We start from the raw sequence: 16,658 nt of genomic DNA, 5'->3' as shown, positions 1-16,658 counted from the left end.
GTCAGAGGAGATGTTCTGTCTAAATTTAAAATAGCTAAAGCAATAAAACAAGTCCTCCAAGAATCAATGCAAGAAAAACTTTTTAATTGGCACCTGAAGTTGAAATCCTTGGGGTGTATCTCTGGAGAGTGTAATTCAGAATCTTATCACTATAATACTGAATCTGGTGTAAATACTCCTTCCTCTGGCCCAGAAGTAGCCAACAATTCACCCCCAGAAGCTGTTGACTGTGAAATATGCATTGAAAAATAATCACTAATAGGTTTAAAGATAATTACATACCTTAATAATAAATAAGGATACATCAGTAGCTTTACTCATCAACCCTAATAGTCATACTTTTTTGAAACTTTTATAAGAACCGTATCTAGTACTTCATTTTTACACTTATTTAAATGGTCATCCAGAATAATATTGCTTAATTATAACAATGTGGCCAATACTAGATTTTATTCAGTTGGGACTGAGTTCCAGTTTAACTTGGGTTTGTTTTAAATATTGGAAAAGCTAATTTCATTTACTTCTCAAAAAATTATATTATTGGTGTTTGTTTGTTTGTTTTTTTAATTTAACAACAGTAGACATAATTTAAGAGTAAAATTTCAAATAAAACCTCAGGCTACAAAAGTTCTAGACAGTAAGTCTCAGCTATATTTCCTCAGTGTGATCTGGAAGCTAACAGTTTGAACACTACAAATGCGAAAAAGAAAACCCACAAAATTCACAGGAAAGTGGTGAATGTATCTTCTCAAGATTTTTAGAACTAAATAGTTGACTATGAGATGGTGAACTGCAACAAGTCTTTGGGTTCTTGTCCATCTTACTTTCCAGGAGTCCAGAGATTTAACAGAAACGTTCATGAGGAAAAAATAAAATCAAGTCACTTTAAGAAACAGAGAGAAAATTTCAGTCAGAAGAGCTTAGAAAACTAAATGTAGCAAAAGACCTAAAGTTTATAATGCTACCTTCTATCAAGACTCTATAATGTGCCAGACACTATGGATGTAAGTTATCTCCATTATTCCTTCAGTCCAAGGAAATAAGTATTATTATCCAAAATTTTATAAGTTCCTGTGTCAGGAACCTGCTCTAGGCTGCAGAACTAGTTGCTGTAAGGCTCACCCTATGCCAAGGTCATGTGCCTCCCGGGACTCCCTGTAACCCCATGTGGGGTTTAGGGGATGCAGGAGGAGGAAAAGAAGATACTTTTGAACAAAAGGAAGGGGTTTTGCTTGAATTTAAAAGCCCTGAGTAAGAAACCCGCCCTGGGGCCAGGTCTACTGAGGCATAGCAATGAAGTCAAGAGGATGTGGTCCCGGAGATGGGTGGGAAGGGTAGACAGGAGAGAGGCACACCTGGCAAGAGGCCAAAGACTAGGACAAGGAATTTGGAGGCCCTTTGGAAAAAAGATTGAAGGGCGCCTGAGCAAATTCTGTTTATCCCAACCAATGATGGAGAGAATCAGTTTCTAAAATGCCCTATCTGGAGATTTCTGCCATTGCCTCTGATGATCACTTGATTCACTGATATGTCTTTATGTGGGTGTTTACTCAGAATGTTTGTTTTAATCTTCATCTTTAGAAGTTTGAATAGGCTGGCATTAAGCTAACATCTGGAAATCAACATAGTAATTACATTAATTTTGTATAGGCTGATTCAGTACTATGTTCTAGAGACATAATAATCTCTTTCCTTGTGCACCTCACGATTTAAGAGAGAATGAAAAACAGAGCAAAGAGGATGAGAGGATGGAAAGTCTGGTGTGTGCAGGGGACGTGCTCTCATAGCCACAATTTCTTCTTTCCTGGTGCTTCCTGACCACTCCTCCCAGAGGGCTGCAGAGCAGGACTGAACAAAATTACAGTCTTTCCGATTCTCCCAGCACAGACACCATTTACCCCGCCAAGCCACCATTTAATTTGATGTCACCTTAGGCCACATAACTGCAAGAAGTTAGTCTTGGGAACATATCTTTAAACAAATATTTCTTTATCATTGTAACTATACAACTTCTAAAAAGTTATGATTGTCACATGTGAATACAACGTGATGAAAGCAAGAAGCCCCTCAAGAGGGTTCAGGGTGATATTATGGCAAAATTCTTGTGGAAATTTGACTTAAAGTTAGACTGAGTTCTCCAGATTTACACTGAACCAGTGACCAAAGACTCTGAAGCAACAGGTTCCAGTAGAAATTCCAATATAACTCCAGTTCAAGCTGGAGTTCTGAACTTGTCCCTGATTATTAATTGGTTCCTACAAAAAATTTGACTACCATCCTCCTTAAAAAATGTATATCTTGTTGGACAGGTTTTAAGTCTAGCCCTTTCCTTGCTTGGTGCTAGGTTTTTATTCCAGTTAGTTCTACAACATGCTTTTTTTTTTTTAAAGATTTTATTTATTTATTTGAGACAGAGAGAGAGTACAAGCAGGGGGAGCAGCAGAGAGGGAGAAGCAGGCTTCCTCCTGAGCAGGGAGCCCAACATGGGGCTCGATCCCAGGACTCTGGGATCATGACCTGAGCTGGAGGCAGCCACTTAACCGACTGAGCCACCCATGTGCCCCTATTCCAGATAGTTCTAAAATTCAAAACGATTTTGCTGTTCATAACAAAGAGCCTCAATAATACAGCTTTATAGAAAAAGTGTGCTTCAAACAAGTAGTTCTGTTGACACTGTAACAAGTTTGAGAATTTAGCCATAACTTCAGTAGGTTAATAGTAACCAATTTTGAGAAGTTATTCAGGCAGTTAAAATGTGCTCATTGAAGTAATGCCCGAAATCCAGACTCATGCTGTAGGTACCTAGTAGGGCTTCAGGAATTATAAAGAAAAGCTCAGCTCTCTTCCTGTGTATCTTTCCTTTACTCTCACACTATTGTCACCAGATGTGTGATGTTTATCCTTCCAAGCAATTCTGTGACATCAGGTGGGAGTCCTACAGTTGATCTCAGTTCTGACCCTGTCTACCTGGAGATAGCTAGCGTAAGATCCCACAGGTTAAGAACTGAGTCTCACGTGACTGCCCCTCTCACTTCAGGGCCAATTGCAAGTCTGGGTTGTAACCTCTGCTTCTGACTGATGGACTTTATATCAGACAGTCCTACAACTTCCTTCTTGGGTTTGATGAACTTGCCGGAGTGGTTCCCAGGATTCAGGAAAAGAATTTACTTACTGTTTACCAGTTTATTATAAAAGGATATGATAAATAATATAGGTGAACATCCAGAGGAAAGAGATGAGTAGGGCAAAGTATGTGGGAAGGGGCAGGGAGCTTCCATGCCTCTCTGGGCACGCCCCTCTCTCTGCACCTCCATGTGCTCATCAATCCTGAAGCTCTCTGAATCCTCTACTTGAGAGGTTTTTATGAAGGCTTCATGAGGTAGGCGTGATTGATCATTAACGCCATGTCCAGCCCCTCTCCCCTCTTGAGAATGGACAGGTAGGTCTGTCCTTGAGAATGGACAATTATGGCTAGGACCCTGTGATAACTGGTCCCTATCCCGGAGCCCACCGAGAGTCACCTCATTCGAGCAGAAGACATTGCCATCACCTTGGAAATTCCAAGGGATTTAGGAACGCTGTGTTGGGAACCAGGGCCAGAGACCAAATATTAGAACAAAAGATTTTCCTGAGTACTCTTATTACTTAGGAAATTACAAGAGTTTTAGGAGCTCTGTGCCAGAAACTGGGGGCAGAGACCAATACATATATTTTCTATTCTCTCACAGGAATATAACTACAAAAGTATAGTGAAGTTTCCAAAAATTTTATGGATTTGCCTAGGAAATTCTCAAAAGAAGACTCTTCCTCATATCTACTTTTTTTCCCCCTTAAAATTCAATGTAATAGGGCGCCTGGGTGGCTCAGTTGGTTAAGCGACTGCCTTCGGCTCAGGTCATGATCCTGGAGTCCCTGGATCGAGTCCCACATCTGGCTCCCTGCTCGGCGGGGAGCCTGCTTCTCCCTCTGACCCTCCCCCCTTTCATGTGCTCTCTCTCTCTCATTCTCTCTGTCTCAAATAAATAAAATCTTTAAAAAAAAAATTCAGTGTAATACTAGCTGAAATCAGGAAGCAGAGAAACACAAAAAGCAAAAGACTATAAACAAGAGGAAAGAACAGGCTGGGGTTTAATTAAAGACCAACCAGTTCTGGCATTTATATTATATTATATTATAAGCAAGAAACATGACAGGCTTTTAAAAACAAAGGTGAAGATAGGATATCAAGAAAAAAATAATGTCATCACACTTTTTGCCCATAAACCTCTCATCAATTATTATAAGAATCCTGCTGCTTCCCAGAACTACATTCAGCAGTTCTTCAATAGATACCCATGGTTCCTCTTCTGGCAGTTTTTAACTTCTGAGTGTAGATAAACCATAGTTTTTAAACAGTCAGTAATTTCCGTCTTCTTTTCTTCATCTGACAGCTTTTCTCAGTCCTTCTCTCTCTAATTCCCCTTTATTTTTCCTTTCATTGTTTACTCTGTGATGGGGGAGGAAATGATTGTGGGGAAAAGGCAGGATGCTGAGGGGGAAAAAACACTTTCAATCTTTATTTTCCTCCTCAAGGCATAGTGATAAAAAAAAATAGGTATCAGTAATGAAAGCGCAAATAGAAAGAGAAGTGTCTGCTTCATTTCATATACAACCCTGGAAAGAAAATAAAATGCTGCCACCATTGATCATCATTAGATTTATTCCTGGTGACTCATTCTCTAAGTTTTCCTTTTTCACTGAAAGATATTTTTATAAAGTCTTCTAATTTTGAATAAAAGACAAGCTTCCAGCTAAAAGCAATTTGATGGGTAGTGCACGTACTTTGCTTTTCAGCAAATTCTTGAAACATGGACATTAAAGGATTTATTGAGTCATTTATATATTTTTTTGTGTTAGTGTGAAGATGAAACAGGTCTCTAAGAGTACTAACAGAGCACTCATAAACACATCACCGTATGTAATCCCTTTGATTTTTTCTAAAGAGAGAATACTGAAAAGTAAACGATTGATATACTCTTCATGAAAAATATCCTCATTTTGAACATTAAATTCCAGAAGACAGAAATCCTAGTTCAAATTTCAGTTCTAAGTGGGGAGGCTGAAAAAATGAACTCTGTTCAATTATTTTTAGCATTTGCTGTCTCCCTGCCTGCCCTACCCACCATCTCCCTTTTCCTACTCAGAGCACTCAAGTAGGGCAGGACAGATGAGAGAAATACATAAAAATGACAGCTTTGTCTACACACAACAGCTAGATCCAACTCATGGTCCAGTGGTCCAGTCCCATAGTCCTCAGCATTTTCAGTGAATGTTCTTCTCAGAATTTATGCCAAAAAAGCATTTCTCCTTTTGGTGGTGGCTGGGGAAACATTAATCAGTAAGTAATTGCTACCTCTTCCCACACCAGACAGGCTTCATATTGGTTTTCTGCAGAAACACTGCACTTCTTACATACAATTACATAGGCTAAATTCTCAATTACCAATGTTGCAAGATTAAAAACATCTGTGTAATTAGGAGAAATGTAGGACTTCGTGCAAAATAATATAGACCTCTCAGAGAGCCACGACATCTTAGAAACTTACATATCTGTCAGATCCTAGAGTCACCTGAACATCTTGTTTTCCTAGTTCTGTTAATCACATACTGTACTTAGATTCTACTGAGATAGACCTCTTATGAGATTCAGTCCTTTTTTTTAATCCTGGTTATTATATCATTTGGATATGTACTTCTAAAAAGAGTCCACTGATCATTGTGATTTAAAATAATCCTTTTCTGTTTTCTTAATTGAGTTGACCTGATTTTTTTCTCTTAAGTAAAACTTAAGAAATCAATCCTTTTTTTTAATCCTCTGTGAATCTTTGCCTCTGTTGGATTGTTCTTTGTTGGAATGTACTATAGGGAGTCAAAAACACGGGCCAGAGTAGTGAAAAGAGTTAAAGCAGGATCCAGGATTTTCTCAAAGCAAAAGCCCAAGTTATGCTCACACATAGCTCAGTTTCCAATTCTCTGGGTAACCTTGACTAAGTCACTGAGGAGGACTGTTAGTGGGTTGTCAGTATAAGAAAGCAAATTGAGGTACTCAGATGAATCCTTGGTAGACACTCCATGGGAATTATGCTTATGTTGTTGGGGAAGGGAGAAGAAAAGATGGGGGATGGTGAGGAAGAGGGGAATATACACAAACCATACTGGGAAATTGTTAGAGAAAATCACAGGAGAAAACTAGAGTCCAGTTCTAGCAAAACTGTCTGCCAGCATATGGAGCAACTGAAACTCTCAGAGACTGCTGCTGGGAATGCAAAATGATACCACCACTTTGGAAAATATCTTGGCAATTTCTAATAAAGTTAGATATACACTTACCATATAATCCATCAGTCACACTCTTCTAAGAGAAATGAGAACATGATGTCCACACAGAGAACTATACACAAACATCCATTGCAGCTTTATTCATAATCACCAAAAACTGTAAACAACCCAAATGCTCATCAACTTGTGATAGGATAAACAAACTGTGGTGAATTCATACAATGAAGTACCACTCAGCCATAAAAAGGAGTAAGATACATGCAACGATATGGATTAATCTCAAAAGCATTATGCTAAGTTCAAGAAGCCAGACATGAAAACTTCCATACTGTGTAATTATATACTGGGTAATAATGTGATATTCTGGAAAAGGCAAATATGTGGTTGCCAGAGCCTAGGAGTGGGAGAGATTGACTGCAAAGGGGCACAAGGGAACTTTCAGGGTAATGGAAATGTTCTATAGATCTTGATTGTTGTAGAGGTTGCAGGACTGTATACATTTGTTAAAACTCTTCAAGCTCTGCACTAGAAGAGATGGATTTTATCACATGAAAATTATACTTTAATACACCTGACCAAAGGCAAAAAAAAAAAGAATGAAAGGGAATTAATTGATTGTCTACTGTCCCTTCATGGTTACCATGATAAAATAATGTCTCTTTAGGCCCAGAGTTTTCAACAGGGAAACTATAGTAGCTATTCCCTCAGTCACTTATGGATATTAGGAGGTCACCATTAAAACTTCCCACTTCATATGGCGTGCTTTTAGACTAAAGAATGAATATAGTTTCAAAAAAAAAAAATACCTACTCCAAGGACCTTGCTTGGGTTACATGAACTAGTAATTATCAAGCTTATAATCCATTAAACAATGCAAAAACACACACACTCCATACCTATGCAGTACTTAACATGGTGAATCTGCACCAAATCAAGTCTTCCACAGTTTTAAAGTTAAGAGTATCCAACAGAGCATGTCCTGTTTGTGCTAACGTGTTTGAATCTGGAGTAGAGTGATACCTTACACAGAACTTTCAATATCACTTAAATGACTTTTAGATTAAAGGAAAATGACATGAATATGCAACACTATCTTCTCCTCTCAATGAATCCTCATATAAACATACACACATGCACACACACACTATACATGACTCTCCCTCCTTCCCCATGCCAAATACTTCATTAAAGGGATGCCCTTCTGATTCTTTCATTCCAAACAACATATAAGCTTGGAGGGAGGGACTATCTCTCTGTCTTATGTGGAATCCACATTGACTGTTAATTCTGGAAATCTTTAAGGTTTCACCTATCCATGCTGCGAGGTGGCACAGAGCAACACTCATTCCTGGCACGAAGCTCCCATGTTCCTGTGGGAGATTGAAGGGTGGTTACAAGATGATAACTGTATTCCTGAAGGAGATAAGTCCCCTTCTGCCAAAATAGTGCTTTGTATGTAATCAGTGTAAAAATTCAGAGGAATGGAGTTTATCCTTACAATCATCTTTCTCATTAAAAAAGAATCATAATGGAAGAACAAAGCAGTCCCTGCAGTGAGTTGAATTGCTTTCCCAAGTTTTCATTAAATCAAAGACTCAGCAGTTAGCCATCTTGCAACCACTGTTGCTCTCTGCTACATGAGATCTGCAGGGGAATAAAAAGGAGGCAAACTTTTTTTTTCCCTTCACAGGATTAGAATTGCATTAGATCAGAATTCCCTGTCTATGCATTTTTTGAGTATCCGGTTTCATTGGTTTCCTTTTCTGAGATTTTTGAGGACCAGAAAAAAGATCATAGAGCTCACCAAATTTAAGTGTGGTATTTGCAAATGGTGGGTTCTGACTGCAAGTTGGAGTGACTGGGCCCCTTCGGTGACCTATATGAGGAAAAATATAAAGGAAATGACATGCAAATAAAAGAAAATGTGATCAGAATTTATGTTTCTGACCATTTTTTGTTTTACTGTTTGATACTTCTTTCTATCTAGCATGAATATTACTTTCTTTTACCTTTAACTATCTAATTAGCCATGTCTGAGAAAATGTCTATCTTTAAGAACCATATTTAGGAATTACTATAAGTTCACTAAATTAAAATATAATTTTAAAGAATTAGGCTCTAGACTTTTTCTTTTTCTCAGTTCAATCCAAACTTAAGAGCCATTGCGTCATCCTGGTAAGTTTCCATAACGTTTCTGTGCTGTTTTCCTTCATTTCATATGTCAGGATAGTCATAGTAACTGCCGTACAGGTTTCCTGTGGACTAAATGAGGTGATGTATGGAAAACTAGCACAGAGTCAGGCATATAGGAGCATTGAATGCTTATGATCTGCCATCATTGGTATTAGATTGACTTAATAAATATTGATTCTCCTCCCTAGCAAGTTGGATTTTACACATGTAACCCTTAATTTGAATAAATTCCACTGTAAAGACCCTGGAATTCATCAGCCATATTCCAGCAGTTGTGTTCTCCTTAACTTGTCGCTGGATATCACAGTAGGTACTAGTATGATTCATAGAGGAATGCAGAGATGAGACATTGTAGATGTTTCCTTACCACTGTGGTGGCCAATGTGAGTGAGGGAACTCGCTGAGTGAATTATTACACTGACGCACGACTCATTCTGAAATGCTCTGGCCCAAGTCCTTCTCCCCCAGGGTGTAGAGTGAGGGTCTTTTGCCTGAGGAAGCCAAGCCAAGGGGAGCAGTGAGCACCCAGAATCTGTCCAGAGGGAGCCAGAAGCACCCTTCTACTTTCAGGCATAACTGCATCCAAACCTTGAGAGATCGTAAAGGGGAAGGGAGCATTGCCAAAGGAAGACTTGAAAGAACAATTCCCTAGATCAGTCCTTGTCCCCAGAAATGAGTGAGTTCTTTGCTCTACAGCTTTGATTTTGACCATCCAATCTGAAAGCAAAACTTTCTCACCCTTTCTTTTCCTCTTGTTTGTGTGTATGTTTCCTTTCTCTTCTCCCATTTCCTCTCTTCATCCAGCTTCTCCCTTCTCCCGTAATCATAACTGACACACAAATGGGAGGAAATGGGAAGAAAAACATTCTCATTCACTTTACTGAGACACAATGGTCACTACAACTTTAGATATTACAGAGAAGATCCAGATTCAACTTAAGCCATGCCTGCAAATTACTATTCCAAGTTACTATTCTTTGCTCAAGGAAAGGTTTGGAATCACAAGGACAATAATTAAGATCAGTATGTTGTAAACTAAGTCTGATTACCTTTTTTCCTTAATGTTTTAATCCTTCCACAACACACACAGAATGCATCTGTGAACTGCAACCAACTGAATACACATATGGAAAGCAAAGCAGATCCAAAGCAGCTGGGAAAATCACATTCCTATTTGGCCTGATGACCAAGGCATATGCCAGCTGGAGAAGTTGAGGACAAAAAAGTGTGGTTTGACCAAAGCCAAGAAGGGATGGCATTTCTGTCCAAGATAATTTCCAGCAAGGAATCAGTTCTTGGGCAATGGCCATAGATGCTTTAGAAGACCTATCATTACAACAGTAGGGATTCTTCAGATGCATTACCAGAGGGAGAGTAGGGTCACTATTTTATAAAATCCCAAAATCCCAAATCTCCATTAATTATTTAGAATAAACAGTGAGCAGCATGTCCCTTTTAGGGGCATTTCAATGGAAGCCATAGTACAAAATCCATAAGCAGAGATCAGTCTTACTAATGAACTACTGCACTGACAAGAATTGTCCTTGGATGAGCTCATTAAAAGGAATCATGCTCCCATTTTTTGACACAGTGAAAACGTTTGTTCTATTTTAAAGTTGAAAAATAAAATCAGGGTGGGGAAAGGAAAAAATAAAAATAATCCAAGATGAAAAAGAGCTGTAAAATGCCCCAAGAGAGCATAAAGCTTTGGGGGCTACATAGCCAGGGAAATGGCCACCAGTGTGTCATCCTCTAGCTGAGAAGAGGGGAAGGCCATGCTGTCAAGATCATGGAGCTCTCACTCACCCATCTTTCAGCAGGAAGAGCATGCCACAGACAAACTCAATGGACTACTGGGGTCTCACCAAATTCAAAGCATGTGGCTCTGTACCTGCAAACACATTTCAACTTTTGGCTTAGTGAATGTCATTCACTGAGGTCGAAATTTCCAGCTGTGCTGTGTTAAACTCAGGGCCATTATAGCACAGCTTTAAGCAAGCTATTGATTTTAAACTTTTGTCAGACTAAAAGAAACTAAGTTAGATCATTCAGAAGCAAACAAAGAACTCAACTTCTAAAAATAAAGTTAAGGAACTTGGTAACTTCTTTTTAACAGAGAATTGTGTGGGCAGATCTTATGTAAGTGGCATAAATGTGGAACTCTCTTCACTGTTAAAAATTGCAAGTTATTGGGGGGCGCCTGGGTGGCTCAGTCGTTAAGTGCCTGCCTTCGGCTCGGGTCATGATCCCAGGGTCCTGGGATCGAGCCCCGCATCGGGCTCGCTGCTCAGCGGGGGGCCTGCTTCTCCCTCTCCCATTCCCCCTGCTTGTGTTCCCTCTCTCGCTGTGTCTCTCTCTGTCAAATAAATAAATCTTTAAAAAAAAATTGCAAGTTATTTATTATATGGAAACTTAATAGATCTCAACTCCTAGTTTCTGTGTTTTGGCATGAGATATGTTGAGTAATTTAGATACCTAACTCCTGAAGTGTGTTCCTATACTCAGAGTGTCTCTTAACGAAAGGAATCGGCCTGATATACACAAGCCAAGGATGCAACTGCTCCCCAGCCTACTGAGTTTTACAGTTTTAATTCTGCCCATGTTTCCTTATACAGAACCTTCTAGAAGTCTCTGAACTGATTACATCTTGCTCAAATGTCTCTTACTCAGTCACACATTTCTTTCTCCATGTATTCATCCATCTGTTATTTCATTCACTTATTCAGCAAGTACTTTTTTGAGGGCCTCCTTCTTTTTTTAAAAAAAATTTTTTTAAGATTTTATTTATTTATTTGACAGAGAGAGAGACAGCGAGAGAGGGAACACAAGCAGGGGGAGTGGGAGAGGGAGAAGCAGGCTTCCTGCTGAGCAGGGAGCCCGATGCGGGGCTCGATCCCAGGACCCTGCGATCATGACCCGAGCCGAAGGCAGACGCTTAACGACTGAGCCACCCAGGCGCTGAGGGCCTCCTTCTGTTAGGCGCAGTACGACCCGGTGTGAAGGATGCCTAACTGAGTAAAGATGATCTCCCTTCTCCCACTCTTCTAAGCTGACAGGCAAAAGGAGGAGCGTGACCCATGAAGAGTCCCTGTAATTCCAAGAGGCCAGACCTGAGGGCCTCACTTTCTCTCCTCTCCACACATCTTCCTTGTCAAAGAATTTACTTCTCCTTTGTCATCTATTTTCACGACTCTGTTCTCCATCAGCTGCCAGTCCTCTCTTCCCCAACTGTTCACAGCAGAAGAATTCATTACAAGCAGTTACAATCAATACACTGCTGTTTCGTGGCCTCCCCGTGGCCCGTGCACACGCCCTTTGTTCTAGGATCCTGACTTTACACTAAAATAGTGGTGGTTGTTCCTCCAGTCCCTGTACCTCCCCCTCACACACACACACACACACACACACACACACACACGGACACACGCACACACACACACACACTCTGTTGTTCCAGGAGAATATGGCACAGATATCTTCCAGCCTTTATGTAGACTTAGCTGTGGTGACTTCTTGGCTGCTAAGCTTCTATGAGCTAGGGCAGTTGGCTAATTTCATGATTATTAGTGACTTCCAAGACTCTCAAAGGTCTCCTATCCTCTTATAAGCAGCTATATATGGAGCACAGTTCTCCATCACTTTGCCTGGCTTGTGACCCCTTTGTGTAGTAGCAAGCGGTCCTTTACTTTTTTGGCTTTATCCCTTTAAGAAGCCCTTTACCCTTTCGGTCATTTGGGGATGTACCTTCGGCACTTGATGGTATATGAACTTAAGCTCTTCCAAGTTTCAGCAACCCCCGTAAAATATTAGAAACCACAATAATTTAATGTTATAAAGTGAAAAGCAACAGCACAGTAAAGACTATCAAAGCTCACTAGCTTTAGTTCAGTACCCGACAGAGGAGAAAGACTGCCAACCACTCACTGGCACCATTAGCAGCTGTGGAGTAGCAGGAAGGAAAACCAAAATATCACCTTCTTGCTTTTAACCATTTTCTCATTTTGTTACTGGGGCTCGATCGCAGGACCCAGGGATCGTGACCCCAGCCGAAGGCAGACAATTAATTTGTTACTCATTTGCCCCACTCAACAAATATTCATCACATGTCTTTCAGGGTAGGTTACCATTTGATAGTATTTTGGAGGAGTGAATTAATGGTGCCTTTGATAACCAGCCTCACAATATGTACAATTTCCAATAGTCCCAATTTGTTTTCAGAAAGTGGCACAGATAAATATCTAACTAAACGTAGCAATGATGATGATTCCTTGAAGAAACCATTATTGCATCCTATTAATCTAAATCCTACTAAATTCCTGATCTAATCTATTCATGGTTTCACCTGAAAACCAGAAAGAGTATCTCTCCCCAGCAAGTTTATCTGTAACCACAAGTATCCCCTGTGTATCTATGCAGCTCCCACTGTTAAAGTTTAAACACACCTAACAAACTAACTTAGAAAACTCCCACCATCTCTGGGGTTAAAGTTACATTTGGTTGTGGGATATATTGACTGATGCAAAGTTGTCTTCAGTTAAATTTCACCATTATTTATTGAGCCCACTGTGTACCAGATACAATGAGCGGCCCTCTCAGGTGCCCTCTCTCTATCCCCATATGCTCTAGCATGCCTAACCCAAGCCATCTCTCACCTCTTACCTGAACTGCTGTGACAACACCTGAGCTGTTCTCTATCTCCAACACCTGCCGCAACTTCATCACTATGCCCTCTTTTAAAACTTTATTTGTTCTAAGCTAAAGTGCATTAGTCAATCAGGCTTTGGATAATTATGTAAATCCTTTATTTTTTATTTATATTGAATTCAGGATTTTTAAAAATAGTTGGGGGAAGGAATTGATTTTTTTTCCCATATCCATTGAAATCAACACATACTTCCCAGTTTTATTCACTGAACCAAAATAAGGTCTTTTTATAAGGTTCAAGAAGCTCAAAATCAAGATACTAGAATGTTGTTGTTCCTACTTTCTAATTAGCCTCTCTACTTGAGGAAAGGAGCCCAAAGATGTAATATTCTAATTTTTGCTTTCTGAGCAGTGTCTTCTAAAGTGCAAGCTAAGTTGCTTTGGATTTCAGAGTGATCCAAATGTAAAACAAAACAAAACAAAATAAAAACTTAATATTTTAGGTACTAGTTTCATAAAAAATAACTTTGGGGGCACTGGGTGGCTCAATCGGTTAAACATCTGACTCTGGTTTCAGCTCAGGTCATGATCTTAGGGTCTTGAGATCTAGCCCTGTGTTGGGCTCTGCACTCAGCAGGAAGTCAGCTGAGATTCTCTCCCTCCCTCTTCCTCTGCCCCTCCCCTGCTCTCTAAGATAAGTAAATAAATCTTTTATTTATTTTTTTAAAGATTTTATTTATTTATTTGACAGAGAGAGACAAAGTGAGAGAAGGAACACAAGCTGGGGAAGTGGGAGAGGGAGAAGCAGGCTTCCCACTGAGCAGGGAGCCTGATGCGGGGTTTGATCGCAGAACCTGGGGATCATGACCTGAGCTGAAGGCAGAGGATTAATGATTGAGCCACCCAGACACCCCATAAAATAAGTAAATAAATCTTTTAAAAAATAACTTTGGTAGATACTATCCTCTGTATACAGCATTACTGCAAAACTCAAAGAATTCCATTTACTCCTTAATATAGAGCTTCCAATTAAAATCAGTTCAGTTTGGTTGAGTTAAAATACATTGAAAGATCTCCTTAATAATAAATCTTCCAATCAAAGACCTTTGTTGAACTACTTCTAAGGCAGATGTCTACTTTATAAAAACTGCTAAATACTAGGAGGAAACCATGAAAAGCCAAGAGACCGAGACAATATTTGAGGACATAATGTTACGTTAAAATTTTAAAAATGGTTATATATATATATTTATATATATAATTTAAAAATGGTTATATATAATATATATATTATAACCATCTAAAAAATTTAAAATTTATGTTTATATTTTTAAATTACCAAAATAATACATTAATATAAACATTACATATTTGTGTAAATATAAATGTTGCAAATACAGACATAAATATGTTTGTTGGGTTTCTTTTAGAGATAGTGCTTCCCACCACCCAAATAAAATCCTTTTCTCCTTCAAAGGAATCTTTGTTAAAATTTTGTTATTCATTTTCATGGCATTTTTCTATGTATATGCATTCAAATATATAGTTATAATGTAAATGCCAGGAACTATATATGTTATTTTGAAAGTTGCTTTTTTCACTTAGTAATATATTCCAGAAAATTTTCCATTTCAGTATATGTACATTTGCTACAATAGTACTGTTAAACTGTTAAACTCACAATTCGTAGTTGTGCAGATTATTTCCAATTTTGAATTATTCCATCCATTTTATAAGAAACATCGTTGTAAATACATTTTAAATACATGTAAGATTATTTTGTAGTTTAAATTTCTAAAAAATTAAATGCTGAGTCAAGGGCATTTTAAATATTGATAAATATCACTAAATCTCCCCTCTCCAGAAAGTATTACCAGTTCAAAAGCCTACTAACAATATCTGAGAGTATGTTTCCCCACTTACTTATCAACATCAGATATTATCAGTAATATTTTTGTCAATCTAAAAGGGGGAAAAATCTCTTTGTTTTAAATTTCATTTCCTTAATTACCAGTGAAATGAGCATCCTTTTTTATGTTTATTGGCAAGGTGAAAATGGTTTTTGAATCCTAAAATAAAAACACAAAATGATAAAGATCCCTTACACAGTCTATTCTTGGTGTAAGACTAAGTCCCGGTGGACTCCTTTTCTTCTTTCTTTCACTCAGTCTCTTGTTTTCATCTCCTCATGAATTAGTGCAAAGAAGGAGAAACAAATGAGCCCTGTGATACGTTCCTCTGGAAGAATGCCGCTGCCAGAGCACTGGAGTAATAATACAGAAATTTATATCATCGATAAACCTTTTATAGTTGTGTAATTAGCAGGACTATTAATATTACCTAAGCTTAGCTTTCTTTATTGCTGTAAACACAGCTTGTGATCATATAAATGACATCGGTATTAATCCTTTAGGACATCATGTAAACCAAAGGACATGAGTCAGTTTAGCTAGGGTTTAATCAGAATCTCCATTCAAAAAAAAAAAAAAGATTCTTTTTGCTTAGAAAGCAGAAGGATAACCGTTGGGCATTTTCCAACTTTGGGTTATAAGGGAGGTTTACTGGTGTAGATGTGCCTGGGAAGAATGAATTAGAGAGAAATAGAGAAAATTTAAGCTATATCAGTGTAGAATTATGTCCATTATCCAAATATATCCTGGCTATTTCTCTGGACATATCCAAATATGTCCATTATCCAAATATATCCTGGCTATTTCTCTGGTAAGAATGAATTAGAGAGAAATAGAGAAAATTTAAGCTATATCAGTGTAGAATTATGTCCATTATCCAAATATATCCTGGCTATTTCTCTGGCTCAGTGTTATGTATATATGGTTTTCTTCTCTCTTGTGCAGCTTTATTAATATTTAATTCAAAAAAATGAAGTGAGTTTAGTACATATACTTCATATCTCTTTTTCAAAAAATAAGGAATGTGACATGGAAGTGGGCTCCAGGAATCCCAAATCAGTGTAAATTAACAATGGGGTTTAGATGACTGGTGTGGGAATCAGGGCAGTAAAATTACACTGAAGGATGGTCTCTACTATATGTTTCTTCCCTAAGCAAGTCAGCTTAATATCTCTATGACTCAGATTTCCTAGCTAAAAAAAAAAAAAGTGGATAACTATCCAATAAAAATTGTTTATTAACATATATTGATTATTTTATGTGCTCAGAGATGATGTCATTAAAACATTAATCTATTTGATATTTGAAGGACATAATCAATTTATGTGGCTTTTGAAATGTCAGCTATTATACTTAAGCCCGAGCTCTGAATAAAACTAGTATATTTCAGGATGGAGTAAGATTTTCTGAAACAATAGGTGCAAAGTCAGTCCATTCAACTTCGATGATCATTGATAAAGAGGAGAGCACAATTAAAGAAGGGAGAAAAAAATAAAGAAGGGAGAAAGAACTAGTGCACAGTGAGTTTGTTTGATTCTATGAACACACTATACACCATTTCAAGTACCCCCCCCAAAGGAGAAAAAGAAAGGA

General features: G+C 38.3%; 1 protein-coding gene across 1 annotated transcript in view; it reads left to right on the top strand.

Moving 5' to 3' along the window:
- The window catches only part of SLC35F1 (solute carrier family 35 member F1), a 385,119-nt gene that overhangs the window by 238,477 nt on the left and 129,984 nt on the right, over nucleotides 1-16,658 (top strand). The gene's annotated exons all lie outside the window — the stretch shown is intronic.

Source organism: Neomonachus schauinslandi, chromosome 8 (genome assembly GCF_002201575.2).
Source record: "Neomonachus schauinslandi chromosome 8, ASM220157v2, whole genome shotgun sequence".
Taxonomy (NCBI): Eukaryota; Metazoa; Chordata; class Mammalia; order Carnivora; family Phocidae; genus Neomonachus; species Neomonachus schauinslandi.
The sequence above is the reverse complement of the archived record's forward strand: the minus strand, read 5'-3'. Positions and strand labels throughout refer to the sequence as shown.